The sequence below is a fragment of the Triticum dicoccoides genome, chromosome 7B (genome assembly GCF_002162155.2).
Source record: "Triticum dicoccoides isolate Atlit2015 ecotype Zavitan chromosome 7B, WEW_v2.0, whole genome shotgun sequence".
Lineage (NCBI taxonomy): Eukaryota > Viridiplantae > Streptophyta > Magnoliopsida > Poales > Poaceae > Triticum > Triticum dicoccoides.
In genome coordinates, this window is record NC_041393.1 from 561,140,173 (window position 1) to 561,147,288 (window position 7,116).

The window sequence follows — 7,116 nt, forward strand, 5'->3', positions numbered from 1 at the left end:
GGCGGCCGGTGGACCGGATCTGGCGAGGTGGGATAGCGATCGAGATGGAGGGGGATCGAGGTGGGATAGCGATCGAGATGGAGGGGGATCGAGATCGAGGTGGGATAGCGATCGAGATGGAGTGGGACCGGATCTGGCGAGGTGGGATAGTGTCCATGAAATTAAAAAATATTCATGATAGTTCAAAAAGTGCCCATGAAATACAATCGAGAAATGAAGTCTACGATTTAAATACAATCGATCTTAGCTAGCTATCTCTTCACAATCTTCTTGCCCTTCTTTTTCGCAAATGGAGTTCTTCTATGGAACGGACGTCCTTTAGGTAGGGTGGTCCTGCTTCTTCTTGTGGTGTATGCTGCTACTTCATCATCGTCGTCATGTTCGATCCTCGGGTCGCCGTACTTGTCGAAGTCTTGCTCATTAGCTACTCCATCCATTCTGATGATCTTCCTTTTGCCTCTCCTCACGACAACACGACTGGGCTTTGGCGGGTCGGTAATGAAGAAGCATTGGTCCACTTGGGAAGCCAGTACCCATGGCTCATTTTTCGCGGTGACGTTTGCGCCCGCGGTCTTGGATTTGGCTTCGGGTATAACCACGGTGGTGAAATACCGGTCTTCTTTTATGACGTTCTTGGCCCATCTGACACGGAACATCGGGACCTTCTCTCCAGCGTAGCTCAGCTCCCAGATCTCCTCGATCCTTCCGTAGTATCTGTCCTTGTCGTTACCGGTGTAAGATTCCATCGTTACCCCGGAGTTCTGATAACCATCGCTCTTCATGTCCTTGGCATCGGTGTAGAATGTGTAGCCGTTGATATCGTACGCCTCATAGGTCATCAGGTTGTGCTCGGCGCCCTATGACAAGGCAAATATGAGTTGTTCTTCCGCGGAAGAATCCTCATGTAAAGGGTACGACAGAAGCTTCTGCTTGAACCAACGCGTGAAACATGAGTTGTGCTCTTTGAGTATATCTCCGTCCGTCCTCTGTTGGCCTCGGTCATTGTACGTCTTCTTAATAAAGGTTTTGTGCTACCACCCAAGGATCGACCACGTCTATGTGTTGTAGCGCGACTAGGTTTGCTCTTTCAAAGTCGGCGAGTCGACCATCGAAGTCGACATGCATTTTGCGGCGACCCTCACGGTAACCCCATCCAGCGAGCCTGCCGAGGTGCCTGTTGACGGGCAGACCAACGGGGTTCTCGATGCCTAGATAATTCGTGCAGTAGGAGATGCACTCTTCGGTCAGAAAGCACCTGGCTATGCTTCCTTCTGGACGTGACATGTTGCGAACGTATCCTTTGATACCACCATTCATCCTTTCGAACGGCATCATGCTGTGCAGGAACGTCGGCCCGAGTTGGATGATATCCTCCACTATATGGACCAGCAGATGCACCATAACGTCGAAGAATGCGGGCAGGAAGTACATCTGAAGCTCGCATAGTATCACCACGATCTCTTCCTGTAGCCTTCTGAGTTTCCTCACGCCAATCGACTTCCGAGAGATGACGTCGAAGAAGTTGCATAGGCCAAATAGCGTTTCACGGACGTGCGTGTCCATGATCCCACGGATTGCAACTGGAAGTATCTGTGTCATCAGCACGTGACAGTCGTGAGACTTCATCCCGCTGAACTTCTGCTTCGCTGGGTCTAGGTATCTGCTTATCTTCCCCGCGTAACCGTAAGGAAGTTTTACTCCTAGGAGGCAGGTGAAAAACTGCTCGATCTCCTCCTGACTTAGAGTGAAGCACGCGGGAGGGTAGTCATTTCCGGTCTTCTTGGCCTTTTTGCCTTTGCGACGACTTTCTGTGTCCTACTTCGCCTCATCATCATCATCATCATCATCATCATTAGCGTGAAGCTCCTGCCTGATGCCCATTGATTTCAAGTCTGCCCTTGCTTTCGGCCCATCTTTGGTCCTCTCTGGCATGTTGAGCAGGGTACCAAGCAGACTCTCGCACACGTTCTTCGTGATATGCATGACATCAAGGCTGTGAAGCACACGGTGGATCTTCCAGTACGGCAAGTCCCAGAAAACAGACCTCGTTTTCCATACCTTCAGCAGCGGCTCTGGCGCCTTTCGCTTCTTTCCCGGCTCTGGCGCCTTTTGCTTCTTTCCCGGCAGTGGGCAGTCTTTCCAATTTTTCAACACCTTATCTATTTCCTCGCCGCTCCTTGTACACGGGCGTTTTCGGGGTTCGGTTTCACCATCGAACAGATCCTTGCGTTTCCTCCATGGGTCATCGTCGCGAAGCCACCTTCGATGTCCCATGAACACGGTTTTCGAAGACCCAGGATCTCTATCTAGCTGGCGATACGTTGTGTCATCCATGCACCTTACGCATCCAAAAAATCCGTGGACTACCTGCCCCGCGAGATATCCGTAACCGAGATAGTTGTGCACCGTCATGAGCAGTGCGACTCTCATAGGGAAATATTCTTTCTCTGCGGCGTCCCACGTATTGGCTGGCATTTTCCACAGCGTGTCAAGCTCCTCTTTCAGCAGCCCCAGATACAGATTGATGTCGTTCCCTGGTTGTTTCGCCCCTTCAATTAGCATACTCATGTGAATGTACTTCCTCTTCATGCCCAACCAGGGGGGAAGATTGTACATCCACACAAACACAGGCCAGGTGCTATGTGTGCTTCTCTGGCTGCCAAACGGATTGACTCCATCGGTGCTCGCGCCCAGCATGATGTTCCTTGGATCATTCCCAAATTCCGAGTCTTCGAAGTTCAACGCTTGCCACTGGCTCGCATCCTTAGGGTGACTCAGCATCTTGTCTTTTTTATCTATCTCCAGATCATTTGCGTCATCTTCTCGCTTCTTCTCCTCCCTATCCGCGTGCCAACGCAGGAGCTTTGCTACCTTAGGGTCCGCGAAATAGCGCTACAGACGAGGAGTGATCGGAAAGTACCACACCACTTTTCGAGGAGCTTTCTTCCTCTTCTTGTATCGAGTGACGCCGCACACCGGACATATTGTAGACTCCGCGTGCTCGTCCCGATAAATGATGCAATTGTTCATGCACACATGGTATTTCACGTGCGGTAAATTGAGAGGACACACGATTTTCTTCGCCTCCTCCAAACTGGTCGGGCACTTGTTCCCCTTGGGAAGACGTTCGTGCCAGAATGACATGTTCTCGTCGAAGCATGCGTCGGTCATTTTGTGTTTTACCTTCATCTCCAGAGCCATGAGCGTTACTTTCAGGCGGGTATCCTCGGGCCTGCATCCTTCATACAATGGAGTAACCGCGTCTAACTCAAGTTGATCCATCTTGGCTTTCTCTCGGGCGGCAGCTCTGGCGTTATCCGTCTGCTTGAGAAGCAGCTCTTGAATATGAGGGTCCTGCACCCAGCCCATCGATGGTCCAGCGTCGTCTACTCCGCCGGCATCATCATCTTCATGATCATGCCCATCGCCTGCTCCGGCATCTTCCTCATCATCATGTCCTGCATCTTCTACATGATGTCTGTGTACAGCATCACCGTCGTGATCATCTCCTGGGAATTCTTCGTCTTCTCGCCCGCCCGAGCCGCGGTGGTTGTCTTGCTGCCCTTCCTCATTTCTTGCCCGGCCCCCATGGACGACTTCGTAGTCATCTTCATCACCTTGCCACCGATAGCCATCCATGAAACCACGCAAGAGCAGGTGGTCCCGCACCTGCCCGAAATCCGGGTCCGCAATAAGGCTCTTTAGCTTGCATCTTCGACACGGACATCTTATCTCCGTCTCGTTCTTTTGAAGCATCTCGGCCTTCGCGGACCTCAAAAACCTATTCACGATGCCTTCGGTCATCGTGCGGACCATGGTCGCCTGCGGGGTAGAGCAAAACGATATTTTAGAACCAAACAAAAATTTGGCATGACTTTCCCTAAAAATAGGACCAAAAAGAATGCTTAATGCCAAAATTCTCGCCGAAACGGAAATGAATCAACATTCCGGCAAAATATTGGCAACTATCGCGTTTCAAATACCGGTACACCTCCAAACACAAACACATTTGCAACACCACAAACATATGCAACACCACGAACATACATAGATCTAGCTAGGCCGTAAAAAGTGCATGTGCACATTGTTGTAGGGAGAACAACATAAATATAGCTTCCCCCCTTACTTACCTATTAAAACAAGGTAATTTAACCACTTAATTTGAATGAATCTATGGTGGAAATGAGGTGAAAAAGAGGAGGCACCCGAGACAAGGAGGAGGTGGAGAGAATGAAGTGGGGAGAAAGTGAGTGTGGGTAGGAGAGGGCTATCCAAAATATCTTGTTGCTGCCCACTTACTAATGGCGCACCAGCACTAAATGCGCCATTAGTAATCCAGGTAACTAATGGCGCACCTTCTAGCGGTGCGCCATTAGTAGTTTTGCAAAAAAAATACTAATGGCGCACTGATCCGCAGTGCGCCATTACTAGATTAAACTACTAATGGCGCACTTTATCCTGATGCGCCATTAGTATGTTTGGACAGGCGCACTAGTTAAAAAAATTTAATACTAATGGCGCACCCTTTGCACCGTTCGCCATTAGTAGTTACAACTACTAATGGCGCACTACGTCCGGATGCGCCATTAGTATGTTTGGACAGGCGCACTAGTTCAAAAAAAATTTGGTACTAATGGCGCACCCTTTTCCCGGTGCGCCATTAGTAGTTACAAGTACTAATGGCGCACTTTATCTCGATGCGCCATTAGTATGTTTGGACAGGCGCGCTAGTTCAAAAAAAATTGATACTAATGGCGCACTCTTTGCCTGGTGCGCCATTAGTAGTTTCAACTCTAATGGCGTATCAGAAGGTGGTGCGCCATTAGTATATACTAATGGCGCACCTACTCTCTGGTGCGCCATTAGTGTCAATCCCATCTATAGCCCTTTTTCTAGTAGTGAAGGAACCCGCCTTGCAATGCCGAAGACAATCTGCGCGCTGGACTCAACGTCATTGAAGCCTGGTTCAGGGGCTACTGAGGGAGTCCTGGATTAGGGGGTCCTCGGACAGCCTGACTATATGCTTATGCCAGACTGTTGAACTATGAAGATACAAGATTGAAGACTTCGTCCCGTGTCCGGATGGGACTCTCCTTTGCGTGGAAGGCAAGCTTGGCGATTCGGATATGTAGATTCCCTTCTCTGTAACCGACTTTGTGTAACCCTAGTCCCCTCCAGTGTCTATATAAACTGGAGGGTTTAGTCCGTAGGACAACAACAATCATAATCATAGGCTAGCTTCTTGGGTTTAGCCTCTACGATCTCGTGGTAGATCAACTCATGTAATACTCATATCATCAAGATCAATCAAGCAGGAAGTAGGGTCTTACCTCCATAGAGAGGGCCCGAACCTGGGTAAACATTGTGTCCCCTGCCTCCTGTTACCATTGGCCTTAGATGCACAGTTCGGGACCCCCTACCCGAGATCCGCCGATTTTGACACCGACACTAGCTGTCCCAAAATATCTACCCACCTAACGGTCATATCATTGAAGGGCATTTATGTCTTATCATGTCGAGCTGTTCCCTAGGCTATAAATAGCCGCCCCCAACAACCACAAGTTGGTTGGCTGCTCCGAGAGAAACTGAGCATCCCATCCTCCGATGACTTTGAGCGAAAATCATCAAGTGAGGAAAACCCAAAACCCAAACACCTACAACCCTTCTTGGACAATGAATGTCTGCTTCTCCGGCGCCTAATACCGCGCCTTCTACTTGACCGTATGAGTGTTTGGGCACACCGCCAGGTGGCGTTCGATCACTTCCCTAGGGACATCGACCAAATCACATGCCTTCCAGGTGAACATGTCCTTATTTGCCCGGAGGATGGCGACGAGCGCCTCCTCCTGCTTCGGGGGGGGAGGCCGGTGTCGATGGTGAAGGTGGGGCCCGATCCACCGGCATCAACTGACACCTTCTTTGTCTCGCCGCGGTCCTGGGAGAACAATTGCTTCTTTCTCACAGGCGCGGCCTACGGGGCGTCCGGAGTGCCCTTGGCGCCAGGGCATGAGACCGCTGTGGCCTTGTAGGCGAGCTTGAGGGATCGAACCGCATCCTCCTTGTCCCCGGTTACGATGACGCCGCCACCGCTGCCCGGCATTTTGATGACATTGTAACCCAGATGGGTGAACTTGGCGAGTGTAGGATATCCCAAGATGGTGTTGTAAGGAAGGCCGATGCGGGCCACGTCAAAGTGGATCAAATCGGTGCAGTAGTTGTTGCGGGTGCCAAAGGTGACAGGGAGGTGCACCTGCCCCAGTGGAGTGGTGGAGCCGTTGGTCACCCCAGAGAACGGCCTGATGGGCATGAGCTAATCATAAGGCACTTGGAGCGTCTCGAAGGTCTCGGCAGAGAGCAGTTTGAGGTCGGCACCGCCATCGACGAGGGTCTTGGTATTTGAGAAGTTACTGATGGTGGGCGTGCACAACATGGGAAGTGCGCTCGTAGTGGCCGAACACCTGAGGTGGTCCTTGGAGTCGAAGGTGATGGCGTACTGTGACCACTTGAGGGGGAGCACAGCCTCAAGCCTCGGGAGGGCTGCATTCACCTCACGAGAGAACTGCTTGAAGATGCGGTTGGACGCAGGAGCATGAGCCCCTCCGATGATGCATGCTATGGCCCGAGGCTCCTGGTAGGCCCCAGCCCTCTCGTCCTGCGGGTTGTTGTCGTTCCTCCTAGGCGGAGGTGGCAGAGGTGGAAGGCCAGCGTTGCCCTGAGGACGGACCTCGCGAGGCTGATCGCGCCACGTGTCCTTGCGAGGCAGGTCACGCCAGCCCCGGTGAGGGTTGCGTTTGTCCCAGAGTCCTCCACTGTGGCCAAAACCATGGTGGGGCGGCGGCTAAAGCGTTCATCGCAGAGCACTCTGAGCTCTTGACAGTCGTTGGTGTTGTGGATACGCACGTTGTGCAAGACACAAAATGGGCGAGCGTCCTTGGTTGGCTCATCACGATCGTGACCGTGATTCAACTCGGGCTCCGTCGCCAGCAATGCGGGGACCTTGCACTTTCCTTCCTTGGCCTTGGCCTTCTTATCCTCGAGATCGACGTCAGGGTTGTGTATGAGAGAGAGGCAACCTTCTTTCGCCTTTGCACACTTGTTGGCCAGGTTCAATAGCTC